Raw genomic sequence first — 19,077 nt, 5'->3', positions numbered from 1 at the left:
TTGATTCAACATTTCCAACATTTGATGTTTTTCAGCGTCTCGTGGACAGAGCCGGGATATTCTGTCATCTGTGTTTTGGCACTGAGCCACTTGCACATCAATCTAATGGAATATTTATGTTTTCGGTTTTTGTGAATGTCCTCATGGATTGGGGGGGGGGGGGGGGGAGCATTACTCCTGGATATTTTCCCTATGAACGCAAATGAGCTACCTGGATTATACCTGCTTTTCAGAGGCGGAGAAATTTCAGTGCAAATCACACATACGCTTCCCCTGCAGTTTACATACATACACGCTTCCCCTGCAGTTTACATACATACACGCTTCCCCTGCAGTTTACATACATACAGTAGAATATGTAGGCAGTCTCTCTCTGTGTTTCTCCTCCCACATTTTTGCGCGAAACTCCCACTTTTCTTGCGGCCCTCCCATGAATACACATGCATGAGTAGAAAAATTCGGAGGGCAGAATGAAAAATGATTGGTTCAAAGAGATAACCAGCTGGATTTTAGAGGAGGTGGGTCCAAGCAGCTAGTGGAGACAGGACCAAGACATCTGATTGGTTGGTCCCCCCTTTTCTAGTTGCTTGGACCCACCTCCTCTACAATCTGATTGGTTATCTCTCTGAACCATTTTTCTTTTTGCCCTCAAAACATTTTTGCTCAAGTATAACTCCCATGAGTGTGATTTTGGGTGAGTGTGGTCTGTTCGTACATACTATGCCACGTTTTTAGGCGCACGTTGTGACAAAATTACCCCTGAAATGGGCACCAACGCGTTAGTACATCTACCCCCTCAGTGCCCAACTAAAGGTTGCAGCACCAAACCCTCTCACCCCAACCGAGAGCATAATCTGACTGTGGACATGCCACTGAGAAGGAAATAAGCAGCTGATGTAAAGATCGCGCTGGAAGCAGAGATCTAAGCTCAATCTGACCCCAAACCGGTTAGAGAGCTTAGTCATGTGACCGTACATGTACAACCCCCCACCAGGCATGAGGAAACATTCTGCTGTCCTGAATGCCTGAACCATGACTGATTTGGTACCATTTTCCTGTCCCCATTGAAACAGCATTGCTTTGGTTTGTTTCAATAATTGTTTGTTTTCCCCATTTTAACGTTGAATCTCAAAAGCGAACAATCCACCCCCATATCCACCTATCTGATTCATACGAAGGGCAGCAAATACTGACCTTGACAACGTGAAGCATTTCATTCAGGCACTTTGCTGGACGCCTTAGCTGCGTCTGAAGGACCCCTGCTGCCTACAGTGCTCCCTACATCCTTCCCTCTATTTCTGCAGTGCTGTTTACCCATCTGAGTGCACACAGTCCACTTCCGGTCACTCGTCTAACACAGGGGGGCACGTCGAAGCCCGACACAACATAATCCATTTATATAACAAATTTAAATATTCATGTGTCTTCAAGCAAGACACATCACTCAGGCATGGTGGGGAGGGGGTGCCACCCAAATTCAGAGCAAATTCGAGTTAATGAAGTCCCCCTTGGGGAACTCCGAAATCCAGAGTGCGACTAGTCAAGGCAGAGAGTTACAGTAAACATAGCAGAATAAACATTAAAAGCAAGCCGCTCTAGGCTGTTTCCCTGCCGTGCATGTGTCTGTGACAAACTGGATTCCTGCCCAGGGTGTCCGCTCCCCAGGGTCGGCCCCGGGCTCACCAGGGCCCCGCTGTGGTCACGGAAAGCCGGCGCATGAAAGCTACCATGTAATTCACTTTGGATAAAAGCAAATTAATTAAACATCCCCAACACACATGCATCTGTATCTCCATTATGCTCTAAGACTTCCAGGCTTGCAGTAGACTACTACAGTATTGCTGGAAAGGGGGAGGGGTTACACACATTTTCGGGGTGCGTCTGGTAAGAGACATGGATCTCATCAAAGAGGACATGCTCTCCACATTTACTGCGCTGTGTCAGAGGCTCCGCTTCGACCATCAGAGGAAAATTACTAAATTAAACATCACATTCTCTCTCGATCGGACCAAATGTCACATTACAGCAAATTACATGCGAGCCAGGCCAGAATACCCACAATGCCCTGCTCCCAATGTCCAAATGAAGAACATATGTGCATACTAAACGATGCAATCAATTTGACAAAAAAATTACATTGAGGCTCTGTTGGTGGGGGCATAATGATAAAAAAGGGTGGGGGGTTGCAGCCGACCCCTGGCAGCACGGGACGCACAACTGGGATACCAGCCCATCGCAGTTCACATGCGCAGACACATTACAGCAAACAAGGTCATTATTCACATTTACATCTTTAAACATAGGACACCTTAAAATAATCAAGCATTACTTACTGAAATGCCATTATCTGATTTTTATTTGGACCCCAGCTGATAACAGAACGCTAGGGAGTCCCCGATAACACAAAACAGTGGGGGAATAATCTCCCTTTAGGCATCTATAAATCATTTCAGTTTACCGTTTAAGGCATGAAGTAAGAGATTAGGGCAGAATCGGTGCCACATCGTGAAGCATTACCTGGAGCAGTATTGAGAATAGTTAATAGTTACATGTGATTATTAATTCTGTGGAGTATTCCCCTCTGCAGCTAACCACAGGCTCAGGCTGTACATCGCCTTACCTACAGTATGTCAGACCGGCCAGCCGTCCCACGAGGGCCAGAAACTACGAGCGGGCCGACACAAAGAGGTTAGAAAGCTTAGGCGTGGAAGCCAGCGAATCACTCGGTGACACGGCGCAGAGCTGCAGGACGGGTCGATACGGCCGTCTGGCTCACCTGTGACACGGTTATTAAGAAACAAACGGCTTTTATGTAATAATACATTTGTTACCCTTTATGGCAGCTCTCTCCTCTCGATTCAGGAGTGTCTGACAACCCTGCAGAGATTTAGCAAATCCTGTCTTCTCAGCTATGGTGCCCCCTACAGCCAATAGTGCCCCCAACAGGATTCACGCTAATAAAATAAATCCATCCAACCACATTAAACACCAGCTTTGATCCTTCCAAAGGGCCCCAGTCTCTCCCTCCCATTAACGACGCAGAAGCACCTGATAACTACACAGGGCAAGCCGGCGTAATTCTTTTATTTTACCCTGGAGTTAATCAATTCGATTTAAAGCAGCTGCTGATGTACCTCTCAAGCCCTCTTCTGCTTTAAATAAGCCTGACGTTTGACTGTTTTTCTCTCTGGCCACCAGCTAAGCAGACTGAGAGGCCCTGAGCTCTGCCCTGGGGGGCTGGGGTAGTAAGCAGGCTTAAAGGAGCCAGACCCCCACCCTGGGACAACGATCATCCCCCATTAGGGCTCGTTAACATCACTGGATCAACTTTAAACTGGCTCCTCCCATGCCGGCCAGGTAAGCAGAAAAATCACTGATATGCTACGTGCACAACTGAGCTCTGCAAATAAGTGAAATAATTGCAAATGGTAGGCAGGCTGGACTTAATGGAAGATGACGGCGTGCAGTGTTACGGGGGGCACTGGCTCACTGGAGGGTTAGGTGTTTACAGGGAGGGCAGAAATGGCAGGACTCACACGCCTCGGAGCTGCTGCAGCGCCGCAGCTGGGATCCGTGTGGAAGCATGTGGCGAAGATGCATTCTAATGTATTTGGGGGACGTGATTTCATTGACTCCATAGCTGCTGAAAGTAGGAACCAACAGGTAAAACCTGAAAATGAGCCCAGGTTACATTTAATTGGTCAGAATGCTTTATTTTGATACCAAACAAATAAAGACACAAAAAATAGAGTCATTGTCTTTAAGGGCTTTTTGAGACGTGGCTGTTGGAGCCCCTGACCTGAGTGACCGGGGGGGGGGGGTCACTTTCACTGCAGCTTTCCGCCCTCGATTGTGCGATTTCACTACAGATCTCTAAACATCGTTGGTTTTCAAGGCTGAATTTGGTATGCTAAGTTAATTGCGTTTTTCGAGGCTTCTATGAGAAAACCAAAGGTGAAATCGACCGATATTTTAGCTGAAGAATGCTGAAAAATCGCTCCGTCCCAATGGATAATTCCAGTGTGGTTTTTGAAAGAAAGAACAAGGCAGAGGCTGGCAAAAAAGAGAAGGAAATATCACTATGGAAAAAAATATTTAAATGTGACATTTCTAGACGGAGAAACGATAAGTGGAATCTGAAGCGTTTTGGGGCAGTTCACTTACCTGCCGGTACCTAGTGAACGATCCAGAGAATGTGAGTTTGCCATGCTCACTGTTACTGGTCAAACATTTATTTGTGCTGGCTGGTTGTTTAGAGTAAAAATTCCAAGCAGACAAATACAGAACATGGCTACAGAACATGACAGGACCGGACCGGACCGGCTGGTCATTGTTCTGCCTCCAGTATATTTTTATCTGTCCGTCTGGCTTTTCCCTGTACATGTGCAGAGCTGCAGGTTAATACAACAGAGCAAATTTGAACGGTTCCTGGCCACTTTGTCACATTTAACATGGCAGAAAGTGAAAAATATATTTTGTTTCTCAGATATGTGGCTCATAGTTGCTTGGAGGTCATACAACTCCCAGTGAGCATTTCTCTATTACCCTGCACTATTCTACCTTCGCATAGTAACAAAGGCTCATGGGAATTGGGGTTCCCTACAAAGGCAATATTCCAATATATGGATATATTTTATTAGTGTTTATATCATGCAAACCTCACCAGGACTAACCAGTGATTGAAGATGGATAAAAATGTTGTATTTATATTATAAAATACATCACAGGCAACATGATGGTTTTCAGAGAACATGAAGTTTACTCTCCACCACAAACGGGAACAGAAATGTCTCCTGGTGACATCAGAGAGTGTAAAACTTCCTAAAACAAGAGGCCTGTTTACAGAGTTTGTAATATAAGGTCTTAGGAGAAACAAGATGAATCTAATGTCATTATTAGGGGGCATTGTCCCCTTTCCATACAATGCCTTATAAAAACAGGCCAGCGTTCTTACAGAGATATGTAGTAATTTAGCTGAGATCGGCAGGTTATATGGATGCGTATAAATAAATGGCTTACCGAGAGCTGGGCTCGGGCCGCTTGAGTAATGGAACATTACCGGACTCCGCCAAAGCCCTGCATTATCGCTGTGATCGATCACTAGCCCAGTGGCTGCTGGTAACCTAGTTAATGAAACCCACTTGGTCTTGGTTGGACTAATTGCCTTATTAAGGTATTTTTTTCCTTGAGATGAAAAGGTTAGGAAGCACCTGGAGATGCCTGGAAGGAGGTGTCTACCCGGGTTTAGTCTTTAGTGCTTTTTTAACACATACATTTTTTACTTTGCCAGTCTTAAAGGGATAGCGATCATTATTTTTGTGTTTGATCCATTTCCACAATTAATAGTCTGTACCTCATGGAAATGAGTTCAAGCAAGAGCAACATGCCAAAAAGAGGGCTACTCAGTAGTTACTCAGCACTGGTCTGGGTTTACATTTAATAAAACTCAGGCCTGACACAGGACACGCATCAGAACTCTGCGCCCCTTTAATAAGCGGGCCGCTTACATCTCAGAGGGAGAGGGATGCACTTTGTTTACGGGGTGTAATTCACGTGGGAGTGAATTACGGCCCGAATCATGCCCCCTTCCCACTATTAATGGTATTGGTCTGGGAAGGGGGGTGCATGGGATCTGTGCTCATTACAGGTGCAGGCCGGGAAGTCATAAATCCCATAATTTCTGCCACCCGCTTGTGGTCTGGCCCCCTGCCGCAGTGGAGCCGTGCAGCAGCACAGGCGAGGGGAGGGGGCGGGGCCTGTGACCATGACGACTGCATGCGTGAGGAGGATGGGGCCCCTTCCTCAGTGGTTATTAAAAACCTCAGTGGCGGGGGGAGCAGATATTTTTACCTGCAGTTTCATATTGAGTTTAGTTTTACCCATTTATACAGCAGGATAATTAGGGGAGTCCCAGCACTGGAAGCCACAGCCGTGTCGGCGTGTGCTGCGGATGGGGGGGCCGAGGTCCTGTGCGCCTGCAACTCTTTGGCAGTCAGAACCCAGAGAAAAGGGGAAATTAGCAGCATTTTTTTCTGATCTGTTTATCCCAAATTAAACAATGATCTCTAAGACACAAAGATTACTCTCCTCGCTCCCATATTTTTCTAATGAAAAATCATTTTTGAAAGACGCATCTTGAAAAATAAACCGCTGCTTGTAGCAGAAACTATTCAGAAGATCTTAGGATGTTTACCAGAAAATCCTGATCGTTTCTCTCTTCATCCTGTAATGACTTCATTTCCATCTCTAGTCCACTTTAATCTTTCTCTCTACTGTTTATTTTTACAGCCAGCAGTAATTCTCGTATTAACTTAGCAAACAATCTCAGGGCATCTTAAAACGGGATTACTTTAAATCCTGATTGCTCTATTCCCTGACCTCTGCTGTACCATCAAAAGCCAGCTGTTCCTCACGTGACCTGTTATCTCATCTCATCTCTACTATATCATGCAGTAGAATGATCTCCAATGACAGGTACATAACAGAGTTTTAAAAATTTAAAGCAATAAATTATCAAAGAACAACTTAATAAAGTAAGACTTTCCCAGAACCACCAAGGACTGTGCATGACCTTCTCTTATGAAACATTAACCTTTCTGGACACATGTTAACATCAACATATGCATTAAAACCTCTGTAACCTGAAAACCAGCAAAGGTCTCAATAAGAATTATAATATTGTAATATGCCCTATGAAAGGAAACTAATTTGATATTAATCGGGGCAACAGGGAGTCTTATTTGAATTTGTGGGGCTGTAAAAGCAGAAAGCTTTCATAAGCAATAACCTCTGTGTGCTTAATTACAATTCAATTACCACGTTTGTTTTTTTTCTGAAGGCCTATCCTGATTCGGCATTCTGATTGCGGGAAATGAGGTCACAGTCTCCACTGCGGGTCGGCGTGATGCTCCGAGCACTGGCATTATTAGCTCTGCAGGTGTTTCCAGTCATGGAGATGCGTCTGATTTGTGTGGGAACCGCTGTTGGACCATAAAGCAAAAACAGCAAAGTCCGGAAAATCCGTGTTACCAGGACAAATCGGTTTGAATTATTTCCATTCACACCAGCTTTCCTTTCATCTGCCGTCGGGTATTGCCAGGGGTTGGGCTTAGCCTGTTACGCCGCCTCTGATTGGCCTGTGTGTGTGTGTCCTTCACCTCCACAGCCAATCAAAGCCATGTTGAGGGTAAACACAACTGAACTGCATTAGGAAGAACCTCAGCAAGGGCACCATCGCCTACCCAGAACCGGAAAGAACCTTCCCGGCAAAACATAGCCAGACCTCCAGGGCCCCTGGGCCTCCAGCCTCCCGCCTGCAGGCCACGGTTCGTCCCCTGCCAACAGCCCTCTCTGCCCCCCTCAGTCCCCTTGGCCTGGCAGCTCCTGGCCCTAACAGGGCCCCCGGGCCTGGGAGCGATATCCTGCCATGTTCATGTGTATGATAATGTCGTCTGGCTGCAGACTGCGGCTCGGGAGGCCTGTCCTGCTCACCGGAGACGCTAATTAACACAGCACACCTCCCACAACGGACTCCCCCAGCCCCCCCCCGTCGCCGCGTGGCACCCTGTCAGACGTTGATCCTCAGAACACTCCCTCGTGTGTGTACCTTTTCACATGAGCTAGGAGCCTGAAGCCATTAAACCAGACCCTGTCCCCAGGAGAGGGGGAAGATGGAAGACCTGCCACCTGACCTCCTCGCTGGCTCCCCCTGTGGGCCAGACTGGGAATCGGGGGTGGGGCCAAACTGAGCCGGTCAGCTGTCCTGGCCTCACGTACCGCAACATGTCCTTTTCTCTTTGCCGGTGGTGATGGGAACGACCCATACCCTGGGGGGGAGGGGGGGCATTAATCCCTAGGATTCCGCTCACCACCTGCCATCTCCCCAAGCAATGTTTCAGCCCCCCACCACACACACACACGCCCAAAACAAAGTGGCTTAACCCTTAGAAGTTCCCCACATCTTCACATATCATTAGTTTGATTTCCACACCCACCGTCCATAAAACTGACCCATAAAAAGGCCAAGATGAGACCCTGAAGCTGGTGTGGCATCTCCAGGCCTAAGGACCCTGACATGGACGTGCAGAACCACACAAATGCAGCCTGAGTGTGAGTGCAGAACACGATTTCCAAGATTCGAGATTCAAAACATTATTGCCACACACCTTAGCTGTTCAGAATTTCTCTGTGTGCTCATGATAAAACAACAATCACAGCATAACACACAATAATAATAACAAAGGACCCAGAACAAAAACCCCTCCCCATGTCTGAGGTCTAATTTCCCTCCATATTATCCCTTGAATGTCCCAGAAACACTGAGACCCCCTGTTATTTAGCTAATCCCCAGACGCCTTAGAGAACCTCATTTCCGACTCGCCTCCGGAACAGGGCCGGTTCTGCGCTGTCACCCCAGAGTGCTGCTAAAGCTCGATCCACAGGGGGCGCTACAGCGCCGCAGCCCAGTCGGCCTCACTGAGCATTAGCGTTCAGTGGCGTCGCGTTTAGTCCCCCCCCCCCACTCTGTGGATCACGGGGGGGCCTGATCGCATTATTCCTGCACCGCATCGATTTCTGCTTCCTTTATTAAATGGAGGCCGCTGCGATGGGGATGCATTAGTCAGTAAATGCATCTCCCTGAAGAGCCTCTGACAGTTAAGGTCTTGTGCAAGCTGAGGCCCCCCCCCCAAACCGGCCCAGGGCCTGCTGGAGAAACAACCGGAAACCAGTTACTTGGTTCGGTTCCATGCCAAACCCCCGGTACATTTACTTTGTAGTGTGTTATCCAGCCCCATGCTCAACCTACCCCAAAAATGTTCCACGGCTTGCTGTCTGCAGCCAGAGTAAATCCGTAATTTCTCAGCCGCCTGTGATTAGAAGCGTCTGTTCATTGTTTGTTTAAAATATCGGCTTTTTAACAGTTTTGTATGTTTTTTCCAGGGGGGGTGGGGTGGCACCAGCTGGCAGTTTGCTATCTTCTCCTCAGGATCCTCAGTAGCGCTGTGGAGGCCAGCAGCTAGTCTGAAATTCCGCGCTTGAAGAACCTTCCAGAATCCTCCGAGGTTCCTTCCGGGGGGTTCCGCGCGGCTTCAGATCTGGCAGCTCCTCCTTAATCCGCCAGGCCGCGCTTCTGCTGGGGCACCGTGGGCCGCATGCCGGCGCTCGCCCTCTGCGGGGGCCGCGAGGGGGGGGGGCACTCTTTTTAAACACCATTGTGGATCACGTGAAGTGCCCTGCCCTCAATTTTGTTCTTATTCACAAATTCACATTTGATGTCCAATGGGGACGTGCCAGACTGGGGCCAGACTGGGGCCAGACTGCAACCCCCCCCCAGCCTCAGTGAGAGGTGACGGCGCACCTTATCGCGGGTGGGGTCCTGACGAGGCAGTAGCCCATGCAGTTACTCGCCGCTCACAGCCGCGTTTGTCAAAGTCAGCCTGCGGTTCTGATTTCACCTCCATATTCATTACCCAGAAGCACTCGTCCAGAACGCCCGTTAACAGAGACGCAGGGATACGTACGGGAAGCTGCGGCGTCTAGCTGCACACCTGCGACGGGGCTGTTTTAACGCGCTGCGGATGACGGAGATGCGCACACGGCGTGTCTGAAGAGGGACGTGTGAGCGGGATGGCAGTGTGAAAAGGAGTGCCATACCCGGGCATGCCACCAGGGGCGTGGGCAGCGCCTCAAAGGTGCAGGGTGCCGTCAGGCTCCTCTAGGTGTCTCCCTGGCCTGGGGGCAGCTGAGAGCCTGAGGCTGAGTTTAGAATGATGCGTTAATCTCCTCAGTGCTCTTCTTCCTGCCGAAGACCCCGCGCGTGGCTGCAGAAGCCCTCGGGCTGAACGTGATCCACCGGTGCCACCTCCACTGACTAGACCTGGGGGCCGGTCCTGGTTCCCCTCGACACCCCGTCTACTGCTTCTGTGAGCCCGACGCTTTTTAACCGGCGCCGTGACCCCAAGTGAGCCAGCAGCGGCCTTCCTGGACGGCGTCGTCACGACGACGGCGGCTCTGCACTCACAGACAGGGGGACATCACCGCCCTGTGATCTCTCTCTCTCTCGCACTGCTGCATGCCAAGACGCCGCTCGCCGCCTTCCTGGACCTCACCCCCCCAGTGATGATTTGTTTCTCCCCTTTGGAATGTGCACAGACGGCCGCCTCACCGCCTTGACAGCTTTCTGGAAGGATCCGTGCCGCTGTGCAAATGGTGCCACGCTTATAAGAGCCTAAGGCACTGCCTGATCTCGGGCCCTATACAGCAGGGTGTTTTATCAAGTGACTGACTGAAAAGCGACCGGACATTCGCTCTGTGTCTCACTGTCGCCCGGGATGTGGTGTTCATGATGTTCAGTTTGTGTGTTATGTACATATATTGCAGTGAAAAAGGACTTTCCTGGTTTCCTCTATTCCGACATATTTGCCACGGTTTCAGAAACCAGGGTGTCGCTTTTTCACAGTGCCGTAAGTATTTGGTTAATGATCGCCTCGGTTAAGGGTTTGCCGTTACCTCGCCGACGAGGAAACCCGGACCCGTCCTCTTGGTAACGCTTGTGTCTCACTTTAATATTTAATGAACCCTCAGCTATGAATAATGCCGGCGATTCTTAACTGGCTTCTGAGGAAGCCGTCGATTTTGGGGCCTCCTTGAGTTGCCGGGCACGTAGGCTCGTAGTTACGCGCTGTTTTGGTGGCAGGTGGGCCTCATAAATAGCGCGGCCCCGCCGTTCGCTTACTGATGCCCAGAGGCGGTGCGCTTAATGTTTCATGAAGTGGATATTGAGCTCGTCGGCAGACTGCGGAAGATCATGCAGGATCGGCGTCCAGCGGAGCACACAGGAGCACAGCCTGACCTCCAGCCGATATACAGAGGTGCTGCCGTGCAGACAGATCAGGGCGCGGCGGGTGATGTAAGGTCGGGCAGACGCATGTGGAGCACCTTCATTCCCAGATCCTACCCCTGAGCCTTTTGTACGTGTAGATCTATCTACAGGGTCTTATTCATTCTTGGTTGTTATTCTTTGCTGTTCTGTTTATTGGCAAAAGTCTGAAGGATGCAAGCAAGGAAGAATTTCACCACACTGTTTACACATTACAATAAAACCTCAAAACATGACTATGTCCACCTAGTTAGCTCGCTCGCCCACTGCTGGCTAGCAAACTGCATCCTGTAGAACTGACAGAATAACTGAATAACTTAAGAAAACCATCCAGGAGTCCCCACTAAGGTCTTATTGTCATGTAACCCTGAGAAAGCCTATTTATTTGATGTTCTATTAACGTAACTACTGCTTCCTGGGCGTCTTTGTTCCAGGTGAGGGGCGTGTCTATGTGTTGTCCTCCATACCCAATAATAAAAGAAAGTGGGAGATTGGATGTCACTGTTCCACAACACGTGGGGCTCCACTGTGTGGCTGACTGGGTGCTTTTTATCAGAGCTTTGTTACACTTGCAGAGGGAACTGAGATGGAATGGAAATGGATTTTATATCACATCTGCTTAAGTGGCATCCAATCCAAAGTGACAGGGCTTGTGGATTTGTACTCGGGGAATCCCCAGTGAGTCTGTGCACTGTTAGCGCACCTCCAAGGTTACGGGTTCGACTCTCACACATGGTACATCTTGCGTAGGGTGCCTCCTGCCCTGTGCATTCTGGGATAGGCTGCAGTCTCACCACAAGCCAAAATCGACTGAGCAGTTGTAAGATGGACGGACCGGAGCCCTTAATGCTCTGTCCTGGTGAAACCAAGCTTGTGGTACTGGGGGGGGGGGGGTGCTGGACCATTAGGACGTATTGGAAAGTTGCCAGATTGATAGACAGCGGTTCATCGTACAGCGAAGAGTCGGACGCAGCTAAGAGCACATCTGGAACTGGGGGGGGGGGGGGGGGGTTGCCATGGGGGTCCAGCTGCCCGTAAATGCTGCACGAAGGAGCCTCCTGTCTCAGCCCCCACCCCCACCCCGCTGTCCTCCAGCTTCCCGGCCTCAGTGAAGCCCCCCCCCCCCCCCCCAATGCTGCAAGACCACATCCAGTAGCACCCCGGCCCTGTAACGATGTGCATTAACAGCTCACAAATCAGCAGGGGCTCCCCCAAACAAAAAAAAAATCTGAATCTCAACCACAGCCCCCCCCCCCCAGACAAATAGATACCCCTTTATGGCCTAGTTCCTAAAGTCAGCCACATACCAGAAAATTGCCACATATCATTACATAATATAAAATTATTATGAAATGCGAAACATTACTTTCAGTGTGTATCATGTCTTCTAAACGTACCTTGTACTCATGGCATGAGCCAAACACCACTGTTAAATACGAATTGCATGGGGGGGGGGGAGAGGTGGCTCATCCAGAGACATGCTGCCACAGCAGACTCCACCGTGGGCTGCAATCCCATCCGGGTGTCCCCCGCCTCTTGCTTCCCGGGATCGGCTCCAGCTTCAGTGAGACTGTATTGGATCCATGCTAGATGGATGGAATCATGTCAATGACTGTATGACTGACCCAGAATATAAAACAGGCAGCAGAGGCACCATTTCCAGCCTGGTCACCATTGAAAACCCCACTGGGGGTGCTTATTAGCTTAGGTCTGTGTACAATTTACCCTCGGCATGGTGGCTTTGGGAAATGAGGAAGACAGACCGGTAAAGGTCACCTGACCAGCTGAGCATCAGACCACGCACTGATACCTGTTAGCTCTCAGTCTCTAATCACCCGCTTCACCCTGAAAAACTCCAAATAAATTACCACCACATCGCCACAGAGCCTTTAATGTTGTCCAAGGGTTTCTCCGAACTGGGACACTTCAACGAACCCAGTACCTTCCGTCAACCAGCAGACACACCTGACCACGGCCGGGGAGGGGCGCACCGCAGCGAGATGACGGACTGGCCGGGGGGGATCGGGGGGGGACATTGGTAGGAGGGAAATATCACCAGCCAGTGTGAGGGGAGGGGGGGGGTAGAGACCCCATCGCTGAGGAAGGCAACAGCAACGGATTCACGCGCCCAGTTAAGGGGGCTCCCCCCAGACAGACAGGAAGCCGGCACACCCCAGGAGCTCCACCACGTCGCCATGCTGCAGACGGGGCCCTCGCTGTGGCAGGCAGCATGCATGCTGGGATTACACTCAAACACAACTCATGAGACGCTGTCCAAATGCACCATATGGGAGCAGGAACAGCACGGGGTTTTAGTGATGTCTCATCATGACACTAGGGGGTGCTGTCCCCCTCAGGAATGTGGCCACAGCACGACAGAAACGCCACACTGCCACCAGGGCAACAGGAAAAAAGTCACTCTGTGGCTCTGAACATCAGGAGCAGGATTTCCTGTTGCATTGTGGGATGCAGGGCACCTCCTGTTGCATCGTGGGATGCTGAAGATCTCCTGTTGTATTGCAGGATGCATAGGATCTCCTGTGGCATCACAGGATGCAGAGGATCTCCTGTTGCATTCTGGGATGCGGAGGATCTCCTGTTGCATCGTGGGATGCGGAGGATCTCCTGTTGCATCGTGGGATGCTAACAGATGCACAGTGACAATGACGTGCGCACATGGGTTGGTACCATGACTCCTTCATCACACATTTAATGACCATCACTTCTCTCTCTCTCTCTCTCTCTCTCTCTCTCTCTCGCTGCCTCCCTCTTCATTACGCGTCTGGATTCCCAATCGCACTCATCAGCATGTAACGATCACCATACTGGCCACACACAGAGACCCATCTGCCTGTTCTTGCCCCCGACAGCGTGATTTAAGATGTCTCCCCCCTCCCCAGCTAACAAACGCCCCCTGGTGGCTGTGCTGTGGCACTTTCTCTGAGCCGAATGTCTCCCGCACACCTGTGGGAATCACAAATGGGCTGCAGGCGGCACGGAAGGGAATCACATGCGTCATCATCATGGGGAAACACCCGCCATCGTGACACAGGTACAGACTCACACCCCCAACACACACGCCCCGCCCCTCAGCCCCCCCAACCCAGCAAACCTGCACACTGCAGAAAGACTGTTACTGACTCCTCCCTACCTCGCCCCTGATGATCTCCCCCTCCCTCCACCCTCTCATCAGTCGCCCCTCCCACCTGGGGATTCCCGGGCTCTTCCCCTCCTCTCCTCTCGTCTCCAACGGCTGATCCGGTCGGTGCTGTGAAGGTCACACCAGGGAACCCCCCCCCCGTCTCCGGCTGAATCCCCTGCCTCACCCCCCCGCTGACCACACCGCTGCTCCGGTTCAGGCGGGCCGTCCAGGGGAGGCTGATATCCCAGCGTGAAAGGAAGCAGGACCCCCGCAGCCTCAAGCAGCCTCAACCCCGGCGAGCGAAACAGCAGTATGCGCAGGCACTGGGCATTACCGCATTCCTCCGAGTAGCGGGACCCCCGCCCTTCCCCCCCCCTCCAGTGCACTGCCTGCCTTCCGCTTCACGCAAACCCCTCCGCCCCCCAGTATCTGCCAATTGCAGATTTTCACAAGCAGATAGATTGATTTCTGGAAGTAGTGCTGCCCTCATCGCCCCCCCGAAGCATGCTGCCAAACAGCCCCTCACAGTATCAGGGGTTCATGCTGGCAGGGAGGGGGGTATCCATTAGGTATACCCCATTAATCTGCCACCATTTACTGTCTGTAATGTATTTTCCTCACCGCACTACGATGTCCTGATGTAGGAAAAATTATTATTTGGGCAATCCGGAGCAGTTAAGCCGTTAGCATGTGCAAGTCTACACTCATCAGCAAATTAATTTAATGTTGAAAGAAAGTAGGAGAGCAATTCAAGGGGGTTTAACTGGCATGATGGCCTTAATTAGCTTAATGGAAATCACCTTTGCATACAGGAAGTTGTGTTCATTTTCAGGAAATGGCTGTCGCTTAAAGGAAATGGACTTTGCTCACAGGAAATGGCCGTTGCTCACAGGAAATGGACTTTGCTTAATACACACAACTTCTGCTTGCAGGAAATGCCTGTTGCTTAGCGAAAATGGACTTTGCTTAATGGAAATGACCTTTGCTTACAGGAAATGGCCATTACTTACAGGGAAGATTCCACTTGCTTTTAGCGAAACAGGTCAGCGCAGCCAGCACTGCTGCCTCTACCCGTTATATTTAACGCTTTAAATGACCTACAGGCAGTCAGACGCAGACTGGCGCTAAGATGATAAATCAGAAACAGCCCCTCAGAATTAATCACTGTGGGTTTCAAAGTGGAGCCAGAGAAAATCACGCCATGTATTACTGAAAGATTGTGGTGAGGCAGAGCGGAGGCCGGACGCAAGGCTGCACGCCATGAGTGACTGAAACACCATGGCGAGGCAGAGCAGAGGCTGGGCACGTGGCTGCACGTCATGTGTGACTGAGACGCTGTGGTGAGGCAGGGCAGAGGCTGGGCACGTGGCTGCACGTCATGTGTGACTGAGACGCTGTGGTGAGGCAGGGCAGAGGCTGGGCACAAGGCTGCATGCCGTGTGTGACTGAAACACCATGGCGAGGAGAGGCAGAGCAGAGGCCCGGAATGAGGTTGCACAGCGCATGAGACATCGAGGCGAGACAGAGCAGAGGCTGGGCACAAAGCTGCACACCATGTGTGACTGAGGTGCCTTGGTGAGGGGGAGCAGAAGCCGGGCACTAGGCTGAACGGCATGCAGTGGTGAGGCAGGGTGGAGGCCAGGCACGAGGCTGCACACTACGTGTTACTGAGACACAATGGCAAGACGAGGCTACATGCCCTGTGTGATTGAGACCCCAGAGCAAGGCAGGGTGGAAGTTGGCCGTGAGGCTGCATGTCATTTGTGACTGAGATGCTATAGCAAGGCGAGGCAGAACAGAGGCTGGGCATGAGGCTGAAGCCTCTTATTATACTTTCATTATGAGGCTGTGAGTCCAGATGGTGCAGTAACATAAATAATGACAATGTACTGCTAGAACAATCATCACAATTATAAATGCTAATTATTTTTTAATGTGATGAATACCAGAATTAGCCAAGAGCTAGCTAGTCACTGTTTGTTCACTCTAAAGCCCCACCCCCCCCCCCCCCCCCATGGCACAGCAAAATGTTTCTGGTACCCTCACACCCACCCCCACCAAGCATGGCCACACTGACCCGCTGGATAGGACGGGCCCGTCTCCCGGGAACGGTCTGCGGATTCCACCGGAAATAAGCAGCAATCCCACGTGCTGTTTGTCCACTATACAGTTTCTCACCAGAAGATCCTGATGCGCAGGGGAACTCCACAGAAATGGATCCACCATATCCCTAACAATGGAAGCATTATGACCGGCTGATTGAAGTGACTTCTAGGTCTCCTATAACCTCTGGGTGTGTTTTAAGAAGAGGGTCCCCCCTGGTGTATGTAACACGCTGTGGTTTCGCCGTATGAAACATCATCGGGGGACACATGTGATCAGGTAGGAAGGAGCCATAGGGAAGGATCACCTCAGACTGACCAAGTCAGGCTGGAGTCTCACGCCACCCTATGGAGAGGTTCAATTCAGCAGTCGCTCTGGGCCTCGATGCCTGCAGGGGCGGGGGAGGGGGTTCCTGTAAGCTGTCACTCACCTTCGCGTTCACCCGATGCTCTCGCTCCTGCTGCGGGGAGCCCGGGGAGTACCCCACCCCCACCCACCCGCTCATCTCGAGTGTTTATTTTTAGTCAGACGGCGACGTTTGAGCTGTTTCTGTTCCTGGGTTTGTTTTGCCCTCTCCCCGAACACCGGAGACTGAATTCCCGGGAGAGAAACTAAACACACACGACGCAAAAACCGACAGCGCTTCACGCTTGGAATCCCGCACGAATCTAAATATAAACACACAACTAAACCCATGCTGATAAACATCACATGCAACGTGGAGCAAATATTTTTCTCTCCCTAATTGGTGCTATTAGTGTTAGAAAAAGAGACATCTAGGGCCATCAACAGTGAAACAGTGTATTATCCTACTAAGTGAGGGGCATTTAATAACTGTTAAGCTTTCATTCTGTGAGGAGAGCTTGCAGTTCTCATAAAAAAACGGGAGCTAGCTAACCAGCTAGCGGAAATGAGTGTGCTACTCTCAGCCGGCTCTTTCTGAGGAAGCAAAGTGGAGTATTCCATGGGAACTGAGCTACTGAAAGCTCGCTTGGCAGACAGGGGGCGCCGACGGGGATAATCTGACCCGGGATTGTTTATTCATCTTTTGCTTTCTCCGGTGTGTGAATGTGTCACCTCGATAACATAAAAGATGAAAGGAGTCAGAGAGGGATTTCTGCAGCAGGGATTTTGTGTGAGGACATCCAGTGAAACATGGCAAAGGTCATGAAGAGAGCATAGAAAACCCAGAGCTGGGTCAAACCAGGTACCCCATACCCTGTTAACAGCTGATGACAACCAAATCACCCCTGTGCATTGTAGAAAATACAATAATAATTTAGTATGATATGCACACCTGCAGCTTCAGATCAGAGACTTTGAAGGATTATACCACTTAACCAATAAATCATACAGGCATTTAATTATGCGGTGCATCTGGAGGCCCAGCAGGTGGCGCTATTGCCTCACACCCCCAGGGTTGGAGGATCGATTCCCAGCTCTCCTGTGTGTGTTGAGTTTACGTGTTAAGCCCCCCCCCCAAAAGTTCACCAAAAGATGTGCAGTTGACCTCTTTAATAAACATTTAAACCCACAACCAACCCAAGAATATGTTCTCTGCCAGGGAACACAGTCGTTTTTCTTTATAAAATCTTTAGTGTTCTAGTGCAGTTATTTAAGTGTCCCCTGTTCCCATACTTTTAAGGCTGGTCTCCTGAAAGTCCTTTAATCTCCAAAATTTCCTTCACCAATAAAACCAGCTCGCGATGTTGCTCTGTCCCATTAGCCAGATCGATTCTCGTCGGCGTTTTGGAAACACGGCGAGCAGAAAGGCCTCACAAATCCAAGAAATCCAATTTCTCAGGTATCTTGTTTTGAGGAGTCATTAACATATTCAATTCCATTTATTTGTATAAAGCTCCCGTCCCAGCAGAGTTTGCCCAGAACACTTTACATATAGACACAGCAGCTCAGTGTGAAGGCAAAAGAGGAAGGTGGAAGGGCGGAGCTGGAACCCTGAAGGTTGGGTTAGTAGGAGAACCAGCATCTTAGCAGATGCCATGATCTGCTGGATTAGCCGCCATTAGCGAACCAGCAAAGGCTTGCCAAAGCCATCAGTGCTCAGTATGATCAAAAGATGGACTCCTACCTCTGATGTGATCCATAGATCGACCAGCAAGCACTGTGTCCGCGGGAAGAGTTCACCCTGCCAGCAGGTGGAAGGAAAGCGATCACAGCACACCGGACCGTTAATGAGGCTCAGCCAGCACTGATTGGATGACGACAGTCAGCTGAGTTTATACGAGTCTCTAGGAGAGCCTGAGCTGTGTGTGACACCGCTGGCATAATGAAGGGAGATCCTCCTTCCAGTCTGAGCAATACGAAGATCCCTCTTAGCTCCATTCTTTCGGGCCCTGCCAATGAAAACACCATGCTGCCACCATGCCTTGCATTAGCGGTGATGCTACCTACGAGACATGCCGTGTGGCTTCCCGCCAAATGGTAATCTTTTCGTTTAAATTATATGGTTTTATTCTCTTAACAGAACATTGTCCCTGTTGCCAGCCACAAGTGGACAAATCTCTCACATGCCGTTTTTCCCATGTAGAGATACGCATAAATAATTTTTGTCCAAATTCTCTCATTTTCAGCCAGCCATCCCCAACCTGATTTTATCATAGACAGTCTCCCCTATCTGAAGAATGGTCTCTTCCAAAGCAGTCTTTGGCCTCTTCTCTGCCACTCCGACTCGATACTTGGATGGGGGGGTGTCCTGATGAGATTTTCAGTGGCACGGTATACCGAACCCTCCTCATCAAAAGCAACTATACTCTAGGCCTTGATTTGAAAAGAACTGTTTCGCTACATGTTTTTAATCTCTGATGCTTCTGCACACTCCGCTGAGAGCAGATGAATCTCTGTCCTTTCAAAAAGATGCAGAGTGGCCTTTGGTCACCCATGGCTGGGTGACAGGAACTCCACAGGAATTAAAGGAGGACAACCATACACATTA

The 19,077-nt window shown here is 50.1% G+C and overlaps 1 protein-coding gene across 1 annotated transcript in view; it reads right to left on the bottom strand.

Annotated features, from left to right (window-relative positions):
- Positions 1 to 14,158, bottom strand: part of LOC111847577 (disabled homolog 1-like) — a 149,920-nt gene extending 135,762 nt beyond the window's left edge. The window contains exon 1 of the mRNA XM_023818896.2: positions 14,086 to 14,158. The gene's annotated coding sequence lies outside the window, so the exon portion shown is untranslated. The remainder of the gene's footprint in view (positions 1 to 14,085) is intronic.
- Between the last annotated feature and the right edge of the window lie 4,919 nt (positions 14,159 to 19,077).

This window comes from Paramormyrops kingsleyae, chromosome 21 (assembly GCF_048594095.1).
Source record: "Paramormyrops kingsleyae isolate MSU_618 chromosome 21, PKINGS_0.4, whole genome shotgun sequence".
Lineage (NCBI taxonomy): Eukaryota > Metazoa > Chordata > Actinopteri > Osteoglossiformes > Mormyridae > Paramormyrops > Paramormyrops kingsleyae.
Note: the sequence above shows the minus strand (reverse complement) of the source record. Positions and strands in the feature narration are given on the sequence as shown.